This window comes from Siphateles boraxobius, unplaced genomic scaffold (assembly GCF_051911475.1).
Source record: "Siphateles boraxobius isolate OS27281-9 unplaced genomic scaffold, OSU_SipBor_1 77, whole genome shotgun sequence".
NCBI classification, from domain to species: domain Eukaryota; kingdom Metazoa; phylum Chordata; class Actinopteri; order Cypriniformes; family Leuciscidae; genus Siphateles; species Siphateles boraxobius.
The window spans coordinates 5,576,089-5,597,936 of NW_027509205.1; the positions used below are offsets into that span (position 1 = coordinate 5,576,089).

A 21,848-nucleotide genomic window follows, 5' to 3' on the forward strand; every position below is an offset into this window, starting at 1 on the left:
CGGCCCACCCTGCAGCGTTGATCTTATTTTCTGCTCGCACGCGTGGAGGGGGACCGTCACGCGTTTCCCCACCAGCAGATTTCTGGTGACCCAGATGGCATCCTTAATCACGTTTAGGGTGAGCCAGAGCGAGGAAAATTTTGGTTGTGTCAGCTCCTTCAAGCCCTGACCCACCCCCAGGATGGCGAGCTTGTAGTCCACCTGGGCCCCACCCGCTGGCAGGCACGGGAAAAACAGGGGGCCGGTCTTGGCCCACAGGTCCCGCGCTTCGCCGCACTCCCAGAGCAGATGTCGAACGGTCTCCGGGGAACCACATCCGGACCGTGGGCAGGTGGAGTTTTTGGCCATGCCTCTGGAGTGCATAACCGCCCTGACCGGGAGGATCTCATGAGCCACCATCCACGACAAGTCTTTAAGCCTGTTCTGGAGAGCTGGGTGGGCTGCGTTCCTCCAAACATCTTTGGCCTCACCTAGTGTGAGGCCTGGAACCGGGCTCACCGATTCTCGATCCTGCACAAGAGAGATAAGAGACTTATGGTTAGTTAAAATGGTGGCATCATTTGTCTCTAAAAGATATTTCTTTAAAAATTTCTTAATAAAACTATGCTCTTTTGACAAATTAAAAGACACAGGACTTTTAAGATCAATGGGTAAAATTTTCAAAGTTCTTAGGTATGACCCCATCCAGAATCGGGTCATGGCTGCTGTCTTGTGTTCTCTGGATGGGGTCAGTGCGTACTGGATGTGGAGGGCGGCAAAGCGGCTGCCTAAAAACAGGTGGGGGTCTGGGAGGCCTTTCCCGCCATTCTCTTTTTTCTTTTTGACGACCTCCCTCTTTAGTCGTTCCCACTTGGACCCCCACAGGAAATAAAATACCGCCCTCTCCAGGTTGGCCAGGAATCGTCTTGGGGGACTAAAAACAGAACAGACAAGTAAAATCAGTGGTAAAATCACAGCTTTAAAAATTAAAATCTTGCCTTCAAACGTCAATTGTCTCAGTCCCCAAAAGCCCAGTCTTTGCCTGACTTTCCCTAACATGTCAGTCCAGTTTCCTTGTCCTCCACCCTCTCTGTCAAATTTTACACCTAAAATTTTCAAATCATTGTCTTTAAAATCCAAATCTAGTCCAACTGTGTCCACGTTCCCCCACGGCCCGAAGAGCTGGGCCTCGGACTTACTCCTATTGAGCTTGGCGCCCGAGGCCCGACCGTACCAGTCAGTCAAGTCCATTGCTCTTCGTACTGATAAAAGGTCAGTCGCTAAAAGGGTCACGTCATCCATATATAAAACACAGGTCGCCGTCAGTCCACCAGTCCCTGGGATGTCTAGTCCTTTAATCCATTTATCCCTTCTCAAGATTTGTGCCAGTGGCTCAATACAAGCCACATACAGAAGGGGAGATAAAGGACACCCCTGACGGACGCCGCTGTAGAGTTTTACAGCTTTGGATAAATGCCCGTTAACCAAAATTCTGCTAGACAGATCGTTGTACAGCAGTCCCACCCAGGCTATAAACCTCCCAGGAAACCCCATTTTTTCCAGTACCTGGAACAGGTACTGGTGCGAGACGCGATCAAAGGCTTTTTCGAAATCTAAATTTAGGACTACTAGCCGAATGTTTCTGTCTCTCGCAAAACAGATGGCGTCTCTGATCAGTACCAGGCTGTCCGTGATCTTCCTGCCGGGCACAGCGCATGCTTGATCCAGGTGGATTACGTCCTCTAAAACAGTCGACATACGTGTAGCTAAAATCTTACTAAAAAGTTTACAATCATAATTTAAAAGAGTGATTGGTCGCCAGTTTCTCAGGTCAGTCTTGTCCCCTTTTTTGTATAGTAATGTAACTATCCCTACTCTAAAGCTGTCTGGAAGTCTGTCAAGAGTCTCAAGTTCTTTAAAAACTGTCAATAAGTCGTGTGCTAAAATGTCCCAGAAAGTCAGATAAAACTCAAAGGGGAGTCCATCCAAGCCTGGGGACTTCCCCTTTTTAAAACCTTTTAGCGCTTTGTGCATTTCTAAAAGAGTAAAATCTTGGGATAAAAGCACATCTGGACTCTTTACCTTTTTGTCTAAAAACCCTAAAACTTCCTCTAAGATGCCATTGTGTACCTCTTTAGTGCTGTATAAATTATTGTAAAAACTTTCAATTTCCCCTAAAATCAGATCTGTTGTATTTACCTCCCCACCTGTAAAAGTTTTTAAAGTATTAATTGACCCTCCCCGTGTTATTGTCTTTTTAAAAAAATATCTAGTACACTTTTCCCCTTCTTCTATTTCTCTCTCCTTACATCTTAAAATGACACCTTTAGTCTTTGTTTCGGACAAATCTGACATTTCTTTCTTTACTTCTTTAATTTCTTCTGTAAAATCCAATCCACTGTTTAAAAGATTAAAATATCTCTGCAGTCTTTTTTGCAGCCCCATCATGCGTCTTTTTTCTTTATTCTTTTTTTCTTTTCCAATTTGTTTAAAAAACCGTCCTGTCCTTTGTTTCACCATCTCCCACCACTGTGCACGTGAGTCGAAAAAGTCTTGGAGGGTCTGCCATTGGCTGAACTGCTCCCTATATTCACTAATCACTTCCTCATCCTCTAATAGGGAGCAGTTCAGCTTCCACAGCCCTCCCCCTACGGTCACACCCGTGGGTAGTGAAAGGGTGCAGGAGAGCATCATGTGATCAGAAAAGAAGAGGGGGCTCAATGTAGCATCGGTCGGCGGGCAGTCCCTTGTAAAAACATAGTCAATTCGAGAGGCTCTGGCGCCATCACCACTGAACCAGGTGAAGCCCTCCTCTCTTTGATGCATTGTTTTAAAGCAGTCAACTAACTTAAAATCTTTGACTATATTTTGTAATAAAACCGATGTCTTGTCGACCTTAAAATCCTCTCCTACCCTCTTTCTATCCTGTCTTGATAAAACACAATTAAAATCCCCTGCTACCACTAGGGGAGCCCTCCCGAGCATGTGGGGCTGCAGGTCTTCTAAAAGCTCATACCTGTTGTTTTTACCTGTAAAACCATACACATTTAAAATGTTAAAATCCTTACCTAAAAAAGTCAGATTAGCTAAAATTGCCCGCCCATCCCTCACCACAGTGCTGCCCTTCACCAAAACATGGGGATTTTTTATTAAAATAGCAACACCGTCATTTTTGTTAAAATTGGACCCACTCCAGATGGAAAGTCCTGGGGTCCAAATCGTCTCCCACTTCCTGTAATTTGTTAAAAAAGGCAGACCACATTCTTGCAATAAAAACACATCTGACTTAAAAGATTTTAAAAAGGATAACACACTCTGTGCTCGTATATTGCTCTTCACACTTCTCACATTGATTGTGGAGATAGTGAGAGCCATGAGCAGTATGGTTAAAAGGGTGTGAGACATTTAAAAGCAACCAAGGGACTACAGAGATATAATTAAAATCATGTTATTTCTTGTTGCACTTGCCTTCCCTTTTCCCCAGATGAGCTGGGATCAGGGGGGCAAGTGCTTGACGCCTCAGGGCTCGCAGAGAAGGCCTCTTGCGAATCCTTTGGCGATGATGTTCTTAGCTTGAAATGCAGAAAAGAGACTTCATTAGGAGATTCTGCGGGCCACATACGGTCTAGATCTTCCATGGGGGAACTATCTAGCCGATGCGCTACCCGCAGCTTTTTCTCCTCTGTTTGAACCAGAGGAGATCTCGCAGTTCTTTTCTGCACTTGAGCATTGGGGAGCGAAACATCTGTTTCACTCCCACTCGTGGACACACTAACCTCAGACACGGTTACTAGGGAGGAAGCCATTTCCTCCTCTTCATCCTCCATACTGTCTTCTTTTTCAATTTCATTTTGAGGATTGGCTTCCTCCCCCTCACCAACTGCCAGAATTGACTCCGCCCCTGTGGCCGCCCCACTTCCTCCTTCCTGTCCAATCCCTGAGGCTGGCTGGGGGTTTGAATTTCCCGCCGAAACCTCGGGGCCCGCCTCCTCAATTGTTTGTTCTTTGGGTGGGGCGGCCATTTTGTTGCTTTTTAACTTGTTGGCAAAACTTTTAGGGCAGTCTCTGTAGAGATGGGATGATTCTCCACAGAGGTTGCACTTTCTGCCATTTTGGCACTCTTCAAAAATGTGCCCAATTTCTCTGCACTTCCTACACACTACTTCTTGGCATGCCTCGGCGAGATGTCCAAGTTTGCCACACTTGCGGCATAGCTTGGGCATCCCTTGGTAATGGATGTAGCCTCTATTCTCTCCCAACACAATCATAGAAGGTATTTGACTCAGGCCATGGTAGCTGTTGGGATCTGCCCATTGTTTAATGGGCACTCTCCACGCACAGCTCCAGATACCGTCTTCATCTAAAACCTTGACTGGTTGTCCACGAATAGAGCAATATCTTGCCAACCATACAGAAATATCTTCTCCACTAACTGTTTCATTAAACATCCTGACAATCACAACTTTCAGTGAATTATCAGTCAGTTTTTCCACAGTGAACATGGAGAAATTGGCTTTACACATTTCAAATCGAGTCCAAAAAGTACTTAGCAAGGAAGCAGAAGCAAAACTTACATCAAAGCCATGATTCAGGGGCAGAGTCAACAGGCAGTTTATGTCCACAACCTTAAAACCGAGTAACTGTTGGATGCACTTCCTAGAAAAGTCCAGCCTGGACATGACCCGGAGAGTGCCATCCTCTTTTGGTTTAAATTTAAAACGCACGCTGTGGTGCCTCCTCATGCCGGCACGAGCAGCCGACATGTTGGAGGCACCACTAGCCTGCTGCGGCTAAAACCCAACAATAAATATACAATAAATAAATTAAAACCTGCTTACCTTAAAACCAGAAGATTCCTCGTAGAACGAGTCGTCAATTAAAAGCCGCTTGTCAATGTACCTCCTGAAGGGTGTGTGTCCCGTGTGACAAGCAACACACGAGACCAAATCCAACAAGAGGCGATCGCTGTCTCTACCTTAGGACCAGACACTTGATCTTAGCCAAAAGGCCGAGAAGCGATGACACAATGACGCAGAGGCGGGGGAGCCGTCAAAGGCCACGCCCACCTGGGCCGTGGCGAGAGGGTCTAAAGGTCGCCAACAAACAAGCTCAGCTCACAGCAATACAAGCTCAGCTTGACTGTTGACACCGAAAATGGATCACAGCAGAGCGCACAACACGACACTTTGGAGTGCAACCTGGGATTTTGGACCAACAAACATTCTGCCCTAAAAGTGAGCGGGCAGACCAAAGCGTACGTCGTAGAGACTTGAAACTCTTGAGGGATGGTAGTACCCGCCCGGTCTACAACATCACCAAGGCTCGGCCCAATCGGCCCCAAGGTGGCGCTGCAGCGATCAGAAGTACGAAATGCCTCGTAACTCCTGAACCGTCCGTCGCAGACCCAAGTGTCTTACATCACCGGAATCCTTGGCTCGGGCCGAACAAGACGCAGGCCTCGGATTCGATGGTTGCGCTGGCGAGATTTTCGGGTATTTGGGATTTTGTGAAAAAGCTACGTTTGCACACTAGTCCTAGGTCTTTCGCCCGATCTACCCCAAACCGGTGCAGAAAGATTCCCTGGAGTCTGATTGCCGACAGCGATGGGGAAAAAAGTCGGAATTTCGATTCACGTTGGCGACGGGACGCCAAAACGTTGGGAGTGGGCGAGGCGGGCTTTACTTAAATGGCCATAACTCTCCAACGGAATGAGACAATTACACCCAAGTCGGTACACCTGTGCACGGGCTCAGCCTGTGCTCAGGTGAAAAGGGATGTGGCGACTGGCCACTTGGTGGCGCTGTAAACAGTAAAAACAACAACATGAATACGGCCATAGGCGACTGTATGTCAGGTGATTTTTCACACATGCACAAGGTATTCATACCACATGATAGAACTCCTCATTCGGAACAACTTTGCTTCTAGGACCACTGCTGCCAATAAAAGCGCTGGTTGAATAATGGAGATTATTTGAAGAATGATGAAAAAAAAAACTAAAAAACAGCCCTACTTTTGCAGACTGGTCCTAGGTTGAGAGTTTTACATCTCTCGATCAACCACTGCAGTTCAATTCTCTGGACTTCCTAGGTCGTTAACTACCAGAAGAAGAGGAACTCGGACAATCTGCTCTTTTAACCAGTGTGTCCAGGGGAGAGCGCGAACGCAGTCCCCCACTACCATGAATTATGCAGTCGAGATTCCCACATTTGGGGAATTCGCAGGGGTCAGCACAACCGGTTGCATACACAGCAATATACGTTACTTCCATTAACACCTGCTGCCACACAAGACTAAAACATCTCTTTCATTGAACACAGTTTTTGGGGGTGCACCGTTCCCAGAAGTACTGCAATACCGGGTCGATGCGTGGAGTGGACGGAGCAAGCCCCTCTTCCATCTCCCAGTTCCAAAAATCAATTTAATATATGGTGCCCGGGTAGGGCACGTATCAGATATTAAACTGATAAGAACAGATACTACACTTGATCTTAGCCAAAAGGCCGAGAAGCGATGACACAATGACGCAGAGGCGGGGGAGCCGTCAAAGGCCACGCCCACCTGGGCCGTGGCGAGAGGGTCTAAAGGTCGCCAACAAACAAGCTCAGCTCACAGCAATACAAGCTCAGCTTGACTGTTGACACCGAAAATGGATCACAGCAGAGCGCACAACACGACACTTTGGAGTGCAACCTGGGATTTTGGACCAACAAACATTCTGCCCTAAAAGTGAGCGGGCAGACCAAAGCGTACGTCGTAGAGACTTGAAACTCTTGAGGGATGGTAGTACCCGCCCGGTCTACAACATCACCAAGGCTCGGCCCAATCGGCCCCAAGGTGGCGCTGCAGCGATCAGAAGTACGAAATGCCTCGTAACTCCTGAACCGTCCGTCGCAGACCCAAGTGTCTTACATCACCGGAATCCTTGGCTCGGGCCGAACAAGACGCAGGCCTCGGATTCGATGGTTGCGCTGGCGAGATTTTCGGGTATTTGGGATTTTGTGAAAAAGCTACTTTTGCACACTAGTCCTAGGTCTTTCGCCCGATCTGACCCAAACCGGTGCAGAAAGATTCCCTGGAGTCTGATTGCCGACAGCGATGGGGAAAAAAGTCGGAATTTCGATTCACGTTGGCGACGGGACGCCAAAACGTTGGGAGTGGGCGAGGCGGGCTTTACTTAAATGGCCATAACTCTCCAACGGAATGAGACAATTACACCCAAGTCGGTACACCTGTGCACGGGCTCAGCCTGTGCTCAGGTGAAAAGGGATGTGGCGACTGGCCACTTGGTGGCGCTGTAAACAGTAAAAACAACAACATGAATACGGCCATAGGCGACTGTATGTCAGGTGATTTTTCACACATGCACAAGGTATTCATACCACATGATAGAACTCCTCATTCGGAACAACTTTGCTTCTAGGACCACTGCTGCCAATAAAAGCGCTGGTTGAATAATGGAGATTATTTGAAGAATGATGAAAAAAAAAACTAAAAAACAGCCCTACTTTTGCAGACTGGTCCTAGGTTGAGAGTTTTACATCTCTCGATCAACCACTGCAGTTCAATTCTCTGGACTTCCTAGGTCGTTAACTACCAGAAGAAGAGGAACTCGGACAATCTGCTCTTTTAACCAGTGTGTCCAGGGGAGAGCGCGAACGCAGTCCCCCACTACCATGAATTATGCAGTCGAGATTCCCACATTTGGGGAATTCGCAGGGGTCAGCACAACCGGAGTGCAATGGCCGAGCCTCGCCCTGGGTGAACCACCTTCCTGATCATGGTGTCTCCCCTGCCAGGTAAGTATGAATTCCCAGGCCTCCCGTCAGAGGCACCGTGTCCCTCTCCGCAATCCTCACCAACGGTCGGACAATCAAACACACACCTGATTCAACTCATCAGCTCATTCGTAAAAACTCCAAGAGATAAGAGAGAGACATCAAAAACCTGCAGAGTCGGGCTCTTTTGCTGTTGTTGTTGTGGATGATGTTGTTTTCATGCTCCGGATCCATGAGCCAAAAATCAATTTCATACGCGGTCACCGGATAGTGGACGAATCAGATGTTAAACGAGATAAGAACAGAGTTGTTTTTTTTTTTTTCCTCTCACACCACCATTACCTGTATAGCATATGATCACCTACAACACCTTTAAAGCACCCATACACAGCAATATACGTTACTTCCATTAACACCTGCTGCCACACAAGACTAAAACATCTCTTTAATTGAACACAGTTTTTGGGGGTGCACCGTTCCCAGAAGTACTGCAATACCGGGTCGATGCGTGGAGTGGACGGAGCAAACACCTCTTCCATCTCCCAGTTCCAAAAATCAATTTAATATATGGTGCCCGGGTAGGGCACGTATCAGATATTAAACTGATAAGAACAGATTTTTCTTTCGAAAAAAGTTTATTGTCACATTGTTTCATTCCATTCTTTCAATATCCATTTTTTCCTTATAAAATCACATTTTTGCACATATCTTAAAACAACAAAAAGGACATAAGTTACAGTTAAAAATCAGTTATGTTGATGTGTTGTGTAAAAGTCCATGTATGTTGTGTGTTGTTTTAAAGTAAAGGTAAAATGGATTAAAATAAAATAGGAATGCAAATATAAAACAATAAAACAATAAAATATGCCAAATAAAACATCTCTTGTACAGGATCGAGGGTGAGTCCCTATCAAGATTGTCCATTCACTCCAGGTCTCCAGAACAGGCCCCAGACTCCCCGCTTCTGGTGCCCAGCGGAGATCCCCTCTCCTCCGGCCCGCTGGCCCGCTGTTCCCGTAGCCGGTGTGGTGAGGGTGCATCTACGGGCGGCCAGGGTCGGTGGCGGCCGGAACCTTCTACGTGTGACCCCGGCCCCCCCATCCGAATAACGACGTGCGGCCCACCCTGCAGCGTTGATCTTATTTTCTGCTCGCACGCGTGGAGGGGGACCGTCACGCGTTTCCCCACCAGCAGATTTCTGGTGACCCAGATGGCATCCTTGATCACGTTTAGGGTGAGCCAGAGCGAGGAAAATTTTGGTTGTGTCAGCTCCTTCAAGCCCTGACCCACCCCCAGGATGGCGAGCTTGTAGTCCACCTGGGCCCCACCCGCTGGCAGGCACGGGAAAAACAGGGGGCCGGTCTTGGCCCACAGGTCCCGCGCTTCGCCGCACTCCCAGAGCAGATGTCGAACGGTCTCCGGGGAACCACATCCGGACCGTGGGCAGGTGGAGTTTTTGGCCATGCCTCTGGAGTGCATAACCGCCCTGACCGGGAGGATCTCATGAGCCACCATCCACGACAAGTCTTTAAGCCTGTTCTGGAGAGCTGGGTGGGCTGCGTTCCTCCAAACATCTTTGGCCTCACCTAGTGTGAGGCCTGGAACCGGGCTCACCGATTCTCGATCCTGCACAAGAGAGATAAGAGACTTATGGTTAGTTAAAATGGTGGCATCATTTGTCTCTAAAAGATATTTCTTTAAAAATTTCTTAATAAAACTATGCTCTTTTGACAAATTAAAAGACACAGGACTTTTAAGATCAATGGGTAAAATTTTCAAAGTTCTTAGGTATGACCCCATCCAGAATCGGGTCATGGCTGCTGTCTTGTGTTCTCTGGATGGGGTCAGTGCGTACTGGATGTGGAGGGCGGCAAAGCGGCTGCCTAAAAACAGGTGGGGGTCTGGGAGGCCTTTCCCGCCATTCTCTTTTTTCTTTTTGACGACCTCCCTCTTTAGTCGTTCCCACTTGGACCCCCACAGGAAATAAAATACCGCCCTCTCCAGGTTGGCCAGGAATCGTCTTGGGGGACTAAAAACAGAACAGACAAGTAAAATCAGTGGTAAAATCACAGCTTTAAAAATTAAAATCTTGCCTTCAAACGTCAATTGTCTCAGTCCCCAAAAGCCCAGTCTTTGCCTGACTTTCCCTAACATGTCAGTCCAGTTTCCTTGTCCTCCACCCTCTCTGTCAAATTTTACACCTAAAATTTTCAAATCATTGTCTTTAAAATCCAAATCTAGTCCAACTGTGTCCACGTTCCCCCACGGCCCGAAGAGCTGGGCCTCGGACTTACTCCTATTGAGCTTGGCGCCCGAGGCCCGACCGTACCAGTCAGTCAAGTCCATTGCTCTTCGTACTGATAAAAGGTCAGTCGCTAAAAGGGTCACGTCATCCATATATAAAACACAGGTCGCCGTCAGTCCACCAGTCCCTGGGATGTCTAGTCCTTTAATCCATTTATCCCTTCTCAAGATTTGTGCCAGTGGCTCAATACAAGCCACATACAGAAGGGGAGATAAAGGACACCCCTGACGGACGCCGCTGTAGAGTTTTACAGCTTTGGATAAATGCCCGTTAACCAAAATTCTGCTAGACAGATCGTTGTACAGCAGTCCCACCCAGGCTATAAACCTCCCAGGAAACCCCATTTTTTCCAGTACCTGGAACAGGTACTGGTGCGAGACGCGATCAAAGGCTTTTTCGAAATCTAAATTTAGGACTACTAGCCGAATGTTTCTGTCTCTCGCAAAACAGATGGCGTCTCTGATCAGTACCAGGCTGTCCGTGATCTTCCTGCCGGGCACAGCGCATGCTTGATCCAGGTGGATTACGTCCTCTAAAACAGTCGACATACGTGTAGCTAAAATCTTACTAAAAAGTTTACAATCATAATTTAAAAGAGTGATTGGTCGCCAGTTTCTCAGGTCAGTCTTGTCCCCTTTTTTGTATAGTAATGTAACTATCCCTACTCTAAAGCTGTCTGGAAGTCTGTCAAGAGTCTCAAGTTCTTTAAAAACTGTCAATAAGTCGTGTGCTAAAATGTCCCAGAAAGTCAGATAAAACTCAAAGGGGAGTCCATCCAAGCCTGGGGACTTCCCCTTTTTAAAACCTTTTAGCGCTTTGTGCATTTCTAAAAGAGTAAAATCTTGGGATAAAAGCACATCTGGACTCTTTACCTTTTTGTCTAAAAACCCTAAAACTTCCTCTAAGATGCCATTGTGTACCTCTTTAGTGCTGTATAAATTATTGTAAAAACTTTCAATTTCCCCTAAAATCAGATCTGTTGTATTTACCTCCCCACCTGTAAAAGTTTTTAAAGTATTAATTGACCCTCCCCGTGTTATTGTCTTTTTAAAAAAATATCTAGTACACTTTTCCCCTTCTTCTATTTCTCTCTCCTTACATCTTAAAATGACACCTTTAGTCTTTGTTTCGGACAAATCTGACATTTCTTTCTTTACTTCTTTAATTTCTTCTGTAAAATCCAATCCACTGTTTAAAAGGTTAAAATATCTCTGCAGTCTTTTTTGCAGCCCCATCATGCGTCTTTTTTCTTTATTCTTTTTTTCTTTTCCAATTTGTTTAAAAAACCGTCCTGTCCTTTGTTTCACCATCTCCCACCACTGTGCACGTGAGTCGAAAAAGTCTTGGAGGGTCTGCCATTGGCTGAACTGCTCCCTATATTCACTAATCACTTCCTCATCCTCTAATAGGGAGCAGTTCAGCTTCCACAGCCCTCCCCCTACGGTCACACCCGTGGGTAGTGAAAGGGTGCAGGAGAGCATCATGTGATCAGAAAAGAAGAGGGGGCTCAATGTAGCATCGGTCGGCGGGCAGTCCCTTGTAAAAACATAGTCAATTCGAGAGGCTCTGGCGCCATCACCACTGAACCAGGTGAAGCCCTCCTCTCTTTGATGCATTGTTTTAAAGCAGTCAACTAACTTAAAATCTTTGACTATATTTTGTAATAAAACCGATGTCTTGTCGACCTTAAAATCCTCTCCTACCCTCTTTCTATCCTGTCTTGATAAAACACAATTAAAATCCCCTGCTACCACTAGGGGAGCCCTCCCGAGCATGTGGGGCTGCAGGTCTTCTAAAAGCTCATACCTGTTGTTTTTACCTGTAAAACCATACACATTTAAAATGTTAAAATCCTTACCTAAAAAAGTCAGATTAGCTAAAATTGCCCGCCCATCCCTCACCACAGTGCTGCCCTTCACCAAAACATGGGGATTTTTTACTAAAATAGCAACACCGTCATTTTTGTTAAAATTGGACCCACTCCAGATGGAAAGTCCTGGGGTCCAAATCTCCTCCCACTTCCTGTAATTTGTTAAAAAAGGCAGACCACATTCTTGCAATAAAAACACATCTGACTTAAAAGATTTTAAAAAGGATAACACACTCTGTGCTCGTATATTGCTCTTCACACTTCTCACATTGATTGTGGAGATAGTGAGAGCCATGAGCAGTATGGTTAAAAGGGTGTGAGACATTTAAAAGCAACCAAGGGACTACAGAGGTATAATTAAAATCATGTTATTTCTTGTTGCACTTGCCTTCCCTTTTCCCCAGATGAGCTGGGATCAGGGGGGCAAGTGCTTGACGCCTCAGGGCTCGCAGAGAAGGCCTCTTGCGAATCCTTTGGCGATGATGTTCTTAGCTTGAAATGCAGAAAAGAGACTTCATTAGGAGATTCTGCGGGCCACATACGGTCTAGATCTTCCATGGGGGAACTATCTAGCCGATGCGCTACCCGCAGCTTTTTCTCCTCTGTTTGAACCAGAGGAGATCTCGCAGTTCTTTTCTGCACTTGAGCATTGGGGAGCGAAACATCTGTTTCACTCCCACTCGTGGACACACTAACCTCAGACACGGTTACTAGGGAGGAAGCCATTTCCTCCTCTTCATCCTCCATACTGTCTTCTTTTTCAATTTCATTTTGAGGATTGGCTTCCTCCCCCTCACCAACTGCCAGAATTGACTCCGCCCCTGTGGCCGCCCCACTTCCTCCTTCCTGTCCAATCCCTGAGGCTGGCTGGGGGTTTGAATTTCCCGCCGAAACCTCGGGGCCCGCCTCCTCAATTGTTTGTTCTTTGGGTGGGGCGGCCATTTTGTTGCTTTTTAACTTGTTGGCAAAACTTTTAGGGCAGTCTCTGTAGAGATGGGATGATTCTCCACAGAGGTTGCACTTTCTGCCATTTTGGCACTCTTCAAAAATGTGCCCAATTTCTCTGCACTTCCTACACACTACTTCTTGGCATGCCTCGGCGAGATGTCCAAGTTTGCCACACTTGCGGCATAGCTTGGGCATCCCTTGGTAATGGATGTAGCCTCTATTCTCTCCCAACACAATCATAGAAGGTATTTGACTCAGGCCATGGTAGCTGTTGGGATCTGCCCATTGTTTAATGGGCACTCTCCACGCACAGCTCCAGATACCGTCTTCATCTAAAACCTTGACTGGTTGTCCACGAATAGAGCAATATCTTGCCAACCATACAGAAATATCTTCTCCACTAACTGTTTCATTAAACATCCTGACAATCACAACTTTCAGTGAATTATCAGTCAGTTTTTCCACAGTGAACATGGAGAAATTGGCTTTACACATTTCAAATCGAGTCCAAAAAGTACTTAGCAAGGAAGCAGAAGCAAAACTTACATCAAAGCCATGATTCAGGGGCAGAGTCAACAGGCAGTTTATGTCCACAACCTTAAAACCGAGTAACTGTTGGATGCACTTCCTAGAAAAGTCCAGCCTGGACATGACCCGGAGAGTGCCATCCTCTTTTGGTTTAAATTTAAAACGCACGCTGTGGTGCCTCCTCATGCCGGCACGAGCAGCCGACATGTTGGAGGCACCACTAGCCTGCTGCGGCTAAAACCCAACAATAAATATACAATAAATAAATTAAAACCTGCTTACCTTAAAACCAGAAGATTCCTCGTAGAACGAGTCGTCAATTAAAAGCCGCTTGTCAATGTACCTCCTGAAGGGTGTGTGTCCCGTGTGACAAGCAACACACGAGACCAAGTCCAACAAGAGGCGATCGCTGTCTCTACCTTAGGACCAGACACTTGATCTTAGCCAAAAGGCCGAGAAGCGATGACACAATGACGCAGAGGCGGGGGAGCCGTCAAAGGCCACGCCCACCTGGGCCGTGGCGAGAGGGTCTAAAGGTCGCCAACAAACAAGCTCAGCTCACAGCAATACAAGCTCAGCTTGACTGTTGACACCGAAAATGGATCACAGCAGAGCGCACAACACGACACTTTGGAGTGCAACCTGGGATTTTGGACCAACAAACATTCTGCCCTAAAAGTGAGCGGGCAGACCAAAGCGTACGTCGTAGAGACTTGAAACTCTTGAGGGATGGTAGTACCCGCCCGGTCTACAACATCACCAAGGCTCGGCCCAATCGGCCCCAAGGTGGCGCTGCAGCGATCAGAAGTACGAAATGCCTCGTAACTCCTGAACCGTCCGTCGCAGACCCAAGTGTCTTACATCACCGGAATCCTTGGCTCGGGCCGAACAAGACGCAGGCCTCGGATTCGATGGTTGCGCTGGCGAGATTTTCGGGTATTTGGGATTTTGTGAAAAAGCTACGTTTGCACACTAGTCCTAGGTCTTTCGCCCGATCTACCCCAAACCGGTGCAGAAAGATTCCCTGGAGTCTGATTGCCGACAGCGATGGGGAAAAAAGTCGGAATTTCGATTCACGTTGGCGACGGGACGCCAAAACGTTGGGAGTGGGCGAGGCGGGCTTTACTTAAATGGCCATAACTCTCCAACGGAATGAGACAATTACACCCAAGTCGGTACACCTGTGCACGGGCTCAGCCTGTGCTCAGGTGAAAAGGGATGTGGTGACTGGCCACTTGGTGGCGCTGTAAACAGTAAAAACAACAACATGAATACGGCCATAGGCGACTGTATGTCAGGTGATTTTTCACACATGCACAAGGTATTCATACCACATGATAGAACTCCTCATTCGGAACAACTTTGCTTCTAGGACCACTGCTGCCAATAAAAGCGCTGGTTGAATAATGGACATTATTTGAAGAATGATGAAAAAAAAAACTAAAAAACAGCCCTACTTTTGCAGACTGGTCCTAGGTTGAGAGTTTTACATCTCTCGATCAACCACTGCAGTTCAATTCTCTGGACTTCCTAGGTCGTTAACTACCAGAAGAAGAGGAACTCGGACAATCTGCTCTTTTAACCAGTGTGTCCAGGGGAGAGCGCGAACGCAGTCCCCCACTACCATGAATTATGCAGTCGAGATTCCCACATTTGGGGAATTCGCAGGGGTCAGCACAACCGGAGTGCAATGGCCGAGCCTCGCCCTGGGTGAACCACCTTCCTGATCATGGTGTCTCCCCTGCCAGGTAAGTATGAATTCCCAGGCCTCCCGTCAGAGCCACCGTGTCCCTCTCCGCAATCCTCACCAACGGTCGGACAATCAAACACACACCTGATTCAACTCATCAGCTCATTCGTAAAAACTCCAAGAGATAAGAGAGAGACATCAAAAACCTGCAGAGTCGGGCTCTTTTGCTGTTGTTGTTGTGGATGATGTTGTTTTCATGCTCCGGATCCATGAGCCAAAAATCAATTTCATACGCGGTCACCGGATAGTGGACGAATCAGATGTTAAACGAGATAAGAACAGAGTTGTTGTTTTTTTTTTTCCTCTCACACCACCATTACCTGTATAGCATATGATCACCTACAACACCTTTAAAGCACCCATACACAGCAATATACGTTACTTCCATTAACACCTGCTGCCACACAAGACTAAAACATCTCTTTCATTGAACACAGTTTTTGGGGGTGCACCGTTCCCAGAAGTACTGCAATACCGGGTCGATGCGTGGAGTGGACGGAGCAAGCCCCTCTTCCATCTCCCAGTTCCAAAAATCAATTTAATATATGGTGCCCGGGTAGGGCACGTATCAGATATTAAACTGATAAGAACAGATACTACACTTGATCTTAGCCAAAAGGCCGAGAAGCGATGACACAATGACGCAGAGGCGGGGGAGCCGTCAAAGGCCACGCCCACCTGGGCCGTGGCGAGAGGGTCTAAAGGTCGCCAACAAACAAGCTCAGCTCACAGCAATACAAGCTCAGCTTGACTGTTGACACCGAAAATGGATCACAGCAGAGCGCACAACACGACACTTTGGAGTGCAACCTGGGATTTTGGACCAACAAACATTCTGCCCTAAAAGTGAGCGGGCAGACCAAAGCGTACGTCGTAGAGACTTGAAACTCTTGAGGGATGGTAGTACCCGCCCGGTCTACAACATCACCAAGGCTCGGCCCAATCGGCCCCAAGGTGGCGCTGCAGCGATCAGAAGTACGAAATGCCTCGTAACTCCTGAACCGTCCGTCGCAGACCCAAGTGTCTTACATCACCGGAATCCTTGGCTCGGGCCGAACAAGACGCAGGCCTCGGATTCGATGGTTGCGCTGGCGAGATTTTCGGGTATTTGGGATTTTGTGAAAAAGCTACGTTTGCACACTAGTCCTAGGTCTTTCGCCCGATCTACCCCAAACCGGTGCAGAAAGATTCCCTGGAGTCTGATTGCCGACAGCGATGGGGAAAAAAGTCGGAATTTCGATACACGTTGGCGACGGGACGCCAAAACGTTGGGAGTGGGCGAGGCGGGCTTTACTTAAATGGCCATAACTCTCCAACGGAATGAGACAATTACACCCAAGTCGGTACACCTGTGCACGGGCTCAGCCTGTGCTCAGGTGAAAAGGGATGTGGTGACTGGCCACTTGGTGGCGCTGTAAACAGTAAAAACAACAACATGAATACGGCCATAGGCGACTGTATGTCAGGTGATTTTTCACACATGCACAAGGTATTCATACCACATGATAGAACTCCTCATTCGGAACAACTTTGCTTCTAGGACCACTGCTGCCAATAAAAGCGCTGGTTGAATAATGGACATTATTTGAAGAATGATGAAAAAAAAACCTAAAAAACAGCCCTACTTTTGCAGACTGGTCCTAGGTTGAGAGTTTTACACCTCTCGATCAACCACTGCAGTTCAATTCTCTGGACTTTCTAGGTCGTTAACTACCAGAAGAAGAGGAACTCGGACAATCTGCTCTTTTAACCAGTGTGTCCAGGGGAGAGCGCGAACGCAGTCCCCCACTACCATGAATTATGCAGTCGAGATTCCCACATTTGGGGAATTCGCAGGGGTCAGCACAACCGGAGTGCAATGGCCGAGCCTCGCCCTGGGTGAACCACCTTCCTGATCATGGTGTCTCCCCTGCCAGGTAAGTATGAATTCCCAGGCCTCCCGTCAGAGCGACCGTGTCCCTCTCCGCAATCCTCACCAACGGTCGGACAATCAAACACACACCTGATTCAACTCATCAGCTCATTCGTAAAAACTCCAAGAGATAAGAGAGAGACATCAAAAACCTGCAGAGTCGGGCTCTTTTGCTGTTGTTGTTGTGGATGATGTTGTTTTCATGCTCCGGATCCATGAGCCAAAAATCAATTTCATACGCGGTCACCGGATAGTGGACGAATCAGATGTTAAACGAGATAAGAACAGAGTTGTTGTTTTTTTTTCCCTCTCACACCACCATTACCTGTATAGCATATGATCACCTACAACACCTTTAAAGCACCCATACACAGCAATATACGTTACTTCCATTAACACCTGCTGCCACACAAGACTAAAACATCTCTTTCATTGAACACAGTTTTTGGGGGTGCACCGTTCCCAGAAGTACTGCAATACCGGGTCGATGCGTGGAGTGGACGGAGCAAGCCCCTCTTCCATCTCCCAGTTCCAAAAATCAATTTAATATATGGTGCCCGGGTAGGGCACGTATCAGATATTAAACTGATAAGAACAGATACTACACTTGATCTTAGCCAAAAGGCCGAGAAGCGATGACACAATGACGCAGAGGCGGGGGAGCCGTCAAAGGCCACGCCCACCTGGGCCGTGGCGAGAGGGTCTAAAGGTCGCCAACAAACAAGCTCAGCTCACAGCAATACAAGCTCAGCTTGACTGTTGACACCGAAAATGGATCACAGCAGAGCGCACAACACGACACTTTGGAGTGCAACCTGGGATTTTGGACCAACAAACATTCTGCCCTAAAAGTGAGCGGGCAGACCAAAGCGTACGTCGTAGAGACTTGAAACTCTTGAGGGATGGTAGTACCCGCCCGGTCTACAACATCACCAAGGCTCGGCCCAATCGGCCCCAAGGTGGCGCTGCAGCGATCAGAAGTACGAAATGCCTCGTAACTCCTGAACCGTCCGTCGCAGACCCAAGTGTCTTACATCACCGGAATCCTTGGCTCGGGCCGAACAAGACGCAGGCCTCGGATTCGATGGTTGCGCTGGCGAGATTTTCGGGTATTTGGGATTTTGTGAAAAAGCTACGTTTGCACACTAGTCCTAGGTCTTTCGCCCGATCTACCCCAAACCGGTGCAGAAAGATTCCCTGGAGTCTGATTGCCGACAGCGATGGGGAAAAAAGTCGGAATTTCGATACACGTTGGCGACGGGACGCCAAAACGTTGGGAGTGGGCGAGGCGGGCTTTACTTAAATGGCCATAACTCTCCAACGGAATGAGACAATTACACCCAAGTCGGTACACCTGTGCACGGGCTCAGCCTGTGCTCAGGTGAAAAGGGATGTGGTGACTGGCCACTTGGTGGCGCTGTAAACAGTAAAAACAACAACATGAATACGGCCATAGGCGACTGTATGTCAGGTGATTTTTCACACATGCACAAGGTATTCATACCACATGATAGAACTCCTCATTCGGAACAACTTTGCTTCTAGGACCACTGCTGCCAATAAAAGCGCTGGTTGAATAATGGACATTATTTGAAGAATGATGAAAAAAAAACCTAAAAAACAGCCCTACTTTTGCAGACTGGTCCTAGGTTGAGAGTTTTACATCTCTCGATCAACCACTGCAGTTCAATTCTCTGGACTTCCTAGGTCGTTAACTACCAGAAGAAGAGGAACTCGGACAATCTGCTCTTTTAACCAGTGTGTCCAGGGGAGAGCGCGAACGCAGTCCCCCACTACCATGAATTATGCAGTCGAGATTCCCACATTTGGGGAATTCGCAGGGGTCAGCACAACCGGAGTGCAATGGCCGAGCCTCGCCCTGGGTGAACCACCTTCCTGATCATGGTGTCTCCCCTGCCAGGTAAGTATGAATTCCCAGGCCTCCCGTCAGAGCCACCGTGTCCCTCTCCGCAATCCTCACCAACGGTCGGACAATCAAACACACACCTGATTCAACTCATCAGCTCATTCGTAAAAACTCCAAGAGATAAGAGAGAGACATCAAAAACCTGCAGAGTCGGGCTCTTTTGCTGTTGTTGTTGTGGATGATGTTGTTTTCATGCTCCGGATCCATGAGCCAAAAATCAATTTCATACGCGGTCACCGGATAGTGGACGAATCAGATGTTAAACGAGATAAGAACAGAGTTGTTGTTTTTTTTTCCCTCTCACACCACCATTACCTGTATAGCATATGATCACCTACAACACCTTTAAAGCACCCATACACAGCAATATACGTTACTTCCATTAACACCTGCTGCCACACAAGACTAAAACATCTCTTTCATTGAACACAGTTTTTGGGGGTGCACCGTTCCCAGAAGTACTGCAATACCGGGTCGATGCGTGGAGTGGACGGAGCAAGCCCCTCTTCCATCTCCCAGTTCCAAAAATCAATTTAATATATGGTGCCCGGGTAGAGCACGTATCAGATATTAAACTGATAAGAACAGATTTTTTCTTTCGAAAAAAGTTTATTGTCACATTGTTTCATTCCATTCTTTCAATATCCATTTTTTCCTTATAAAATCACATTTTTGCACATATCTTAAAACAACAAAAAGGACATAAGTTACAGTTAAAAATCAGTTATGTTGATGTGTTGTGTAAAAGTCCATGTATGTTGTGTGTTGTTTTAAAGTAAAGGTAAAATGGATTAAAATAAAATAGGAATGCAAATATAAAACAATAAAACAATAAAATATGCCAAATAAAACATCTCTTGTACAGGATCGAGGGTGAGTCCCTATCAAAATTGTCCATTCACTCCAGGTCTCCAGAACAGGCCCCAGACTCCCCGCTTCTGGTGCCCAGCGGAGATCCCCTCTCCTCCGGCCCGCTGGCCCGCTGTTCCCGTAGCCGGTGTGGTGAGGGTGCATCTACGGGCGGCCAGGGTCGGTGGCGGCCGGGACCTTCTACGTGTGACCCCGGCCCCCCCATCCGAATAACGACGTGCGGCCCACCCTGCAGCGTTGATCTTATTTTCTGCTCGCACGCGTGGAGGGGGACCGTCACGCGTTTCCCCACCAGCAGATTTCTGGTGACCCAGATGGCATCCTTGATCACGTTTAGGGTGAGCCAGAGCGAGGAAAATTTTGGTTGTGTCAGCTCCTTCAAGCCCTGACCCACCCCCAGGATGGCGAGCTTGTAGTCCACCTGGGCCCCACCCGCTGGCAGGCACGGGAAAAACAGGGGGCCGGTCTTGGCCCACAGGTCCCGCGCTTCGCCGCACTCCCAGAGCAGATGTCGAACGGTCTCCGGGGAACCACATCCGGACCGTGGGCAGGTGGAGTTTTTGGCCATGCCTCTGGAGTGCATAACCGCCCTGACCGGGAGGATCTCATGAGCCACCATCCACGACAAGTCTTTAAGCCTGTTCTGGAGAGCTGGGTGGGCTGCGTTCCTCCAAACATCTTTGGCCTCACCTAGTGTGAGGCCTGGAACCGGGCTCACCGATTCTCGATCCTGCACAAGAGAGATAAGAGACTTATGGTTAGTTAAAATGGTGGCATCATTTGTCTCTAAAAGATATTTCTTTAAAAATTTCTTAATAAAACTATGCTCTTTTGACAAATTAAAAGACACAGGACTTTTAAGATCAATGGGTAAAATTTTCAAAGTTCTTAGGTATGACCCCATCCAGAATCGGGTCATGGCTGCTGTCTTGTGTTCTCTGGATGGGGTCAGTGCGTACTGGATGTGGAGGGCGGCAAAGCGGCTGCCTAAAAACAGGTGGGGGTCTGGGAGGCCTTTCCCGCCATTCTCTTTTTTCTTTTTGACGACCTCCCTCTTTAGTCGTTCCCACTTGGACCCCCACAGGAAATAAAATACCGCCCTCTCCAGGTTGGCCAGGAATCGTCTTGGGGGACTAAAAACAGAACAGACAAGTAAAATCAGTGGTAAAATCACAGCTTTAAAAATTAAAATCTTGCCTTCAAACGTCAATTGTCTCAGTCCCCAAAAGCCCAGTCTTTGCCTGACTTTCCCTAACATGTCAGTCCAGTTTCCTTGTCCTCCACCCTCTCTGTCAAATTTTACACCTAAAATTTTCAAATCATTGTCTTTAAAATCCAAATCTAGTCCAACTGTGTCCACGTTCCCCCACGGCCCGAAGAGCTGGGCCTCGGACTTACTCCTATTGAGCTTGGCGCCCGAGGCCCGACCGTACCAGTCAGTCAAGTCCATTGCTCTTCGTACTGATAAAAGGTCAGTCGCTAAAAGGGTCACGTCATCCATATATAAAACACAGGTCGCCGTCAGTCCACCAGTCCCTGGGATGTCTAGTCCTTTAATCCATTTATCCCTTCTCAAGATTTGTGCCAGTGGCTCAATACAAGCCACATACAGAAGGGGAGATAAAGGACACCCCTGACGGACGCCGCTGTAGAGTTTTACAGCTTTGGATAAATGCCCGTTAACCAAAATTCTGCTAGACAGATCGTTGTACAGCAGTCCCACCCAGGCTATAAACCTCCCAGGAAACCCCATTTTTTCCAGTACCTGGAACAGGTACTGGTGCGAGACGCGATCAAAGGCTTTTTCGAAATCTAAATTTAGGACTACTAGCCGAATGTTTCTGTCTCTCGCAAAACAGATGGCGTCTCTGATCAGTACCAGGCTGTCCGTGATCTTCCTGCCGGGCACAGCGCATGCTTGATCCAGGTGGATTACGTCCTCTAAAACAGTCGACATACGTGTAGCTAAAATCTTACTAAA

The 21,848-nt window shown here is 47.5% G+C and overlaps 7 non-coding genes and 2 pseudogenes across 7 annotated transcripts; all 9 read right to left on the reverse strand.

The window, feature by feature from the left end:
• Positions 1–6,303: 6,303 nt before the first annotated feature.
• On the reverse strand, positions 6,304–6,494 carry LOC143727068 (U2 spliceosomal RNA). Its single transcript, XR_013199277.1, has one exon. It is a non-coding gene; the product is annotated as a U2 spliceosomal RNA (small nuclear RNA).
• A 1,128-nt stretch (positions 6,495–7,622) lies between these two features.
• On the reverse strand, positions 7,623–7,786 carry LOC143726944 (U1 spliceosomal RNA). The gene has a single exon (XR_013199165.1). It is a non-coding gene; the product is annotated as a U1 spliceosomal RNA (small nuclear RNA).
• Positions 7,787–8,220: 434 nt separating this feature from the next.
• Positions 8,221–8,396, reverse strand: LOC143727472 (U2 spliceosomal RNA; annotated as a pseudogene).
• A 6,604-nt stretch (positions 8,397–15,000) lies between these two features.
• LOC143726945 (U1 spliceosomal RNA) lies at positions 15,001–15,164 on the reverse strand. Its single transcript, XR_013199166.1, has one exon. It is a non-coding gene; the product is annotated as a U1 spliceosomal RNA (small nuclear RNA).
• Positions 15,165–15,599: 435 nt separating this feature from the next.
• LOC143727069 (U2 spliceosomal RNA) lies at positions 15,600–15,790 on the reverse strand. The gene has a single exon (XR_013199278.1). It is a non-coding gene; the product is annotated as a U2 spliceosomal RNA (small nuclear RNA).
• A 1,128-nt stretch (positions 15,791–16,918) lies between these two features.
• Positions 16,919–17,082, reverse strand: LOC143726946 (U1 spliceosomal RNA). The gene has a single exon (XR_013199167.1). It is a non-coding gene; the product is annotated as a U1 spliceosomal RNA (small nuclear RNA).
• Positions 17,083–17,516: 434 nt separating this feature from the next.
• LOC143727070 (U2 spliceosomal RNA) lies at positions 17,517–17,707 on the reverse strand. The gene has a single exon (XR_013199279.1). It is a non-coding gene; the product is annotated as a U2 spliceosomal RNA (small nuclear RNA).
• A 1,128-nt stretch (positions 17,708–18,835) lies between these two features.
• Positions 18,836–18,999, reverse strand: LOC143726948 (U1 spliceosomal RNA). Its single transcript, XR_013199169.1, has one exon. It is a non-coding gene; the product is annotated as a U1 spliceosomal RNA (small nuclear RNA).
• Positions 19,000–19,433: 434 nt separating this feature from the next.
• Positions 19,434–19,610, reverse strand: LOC143727439 (U2 spliceosomal RNA; annotated as a pseudogene).
• Between the last annotated feature and the right edge of the window lie 2,238 nt (positions 19,611–21,848).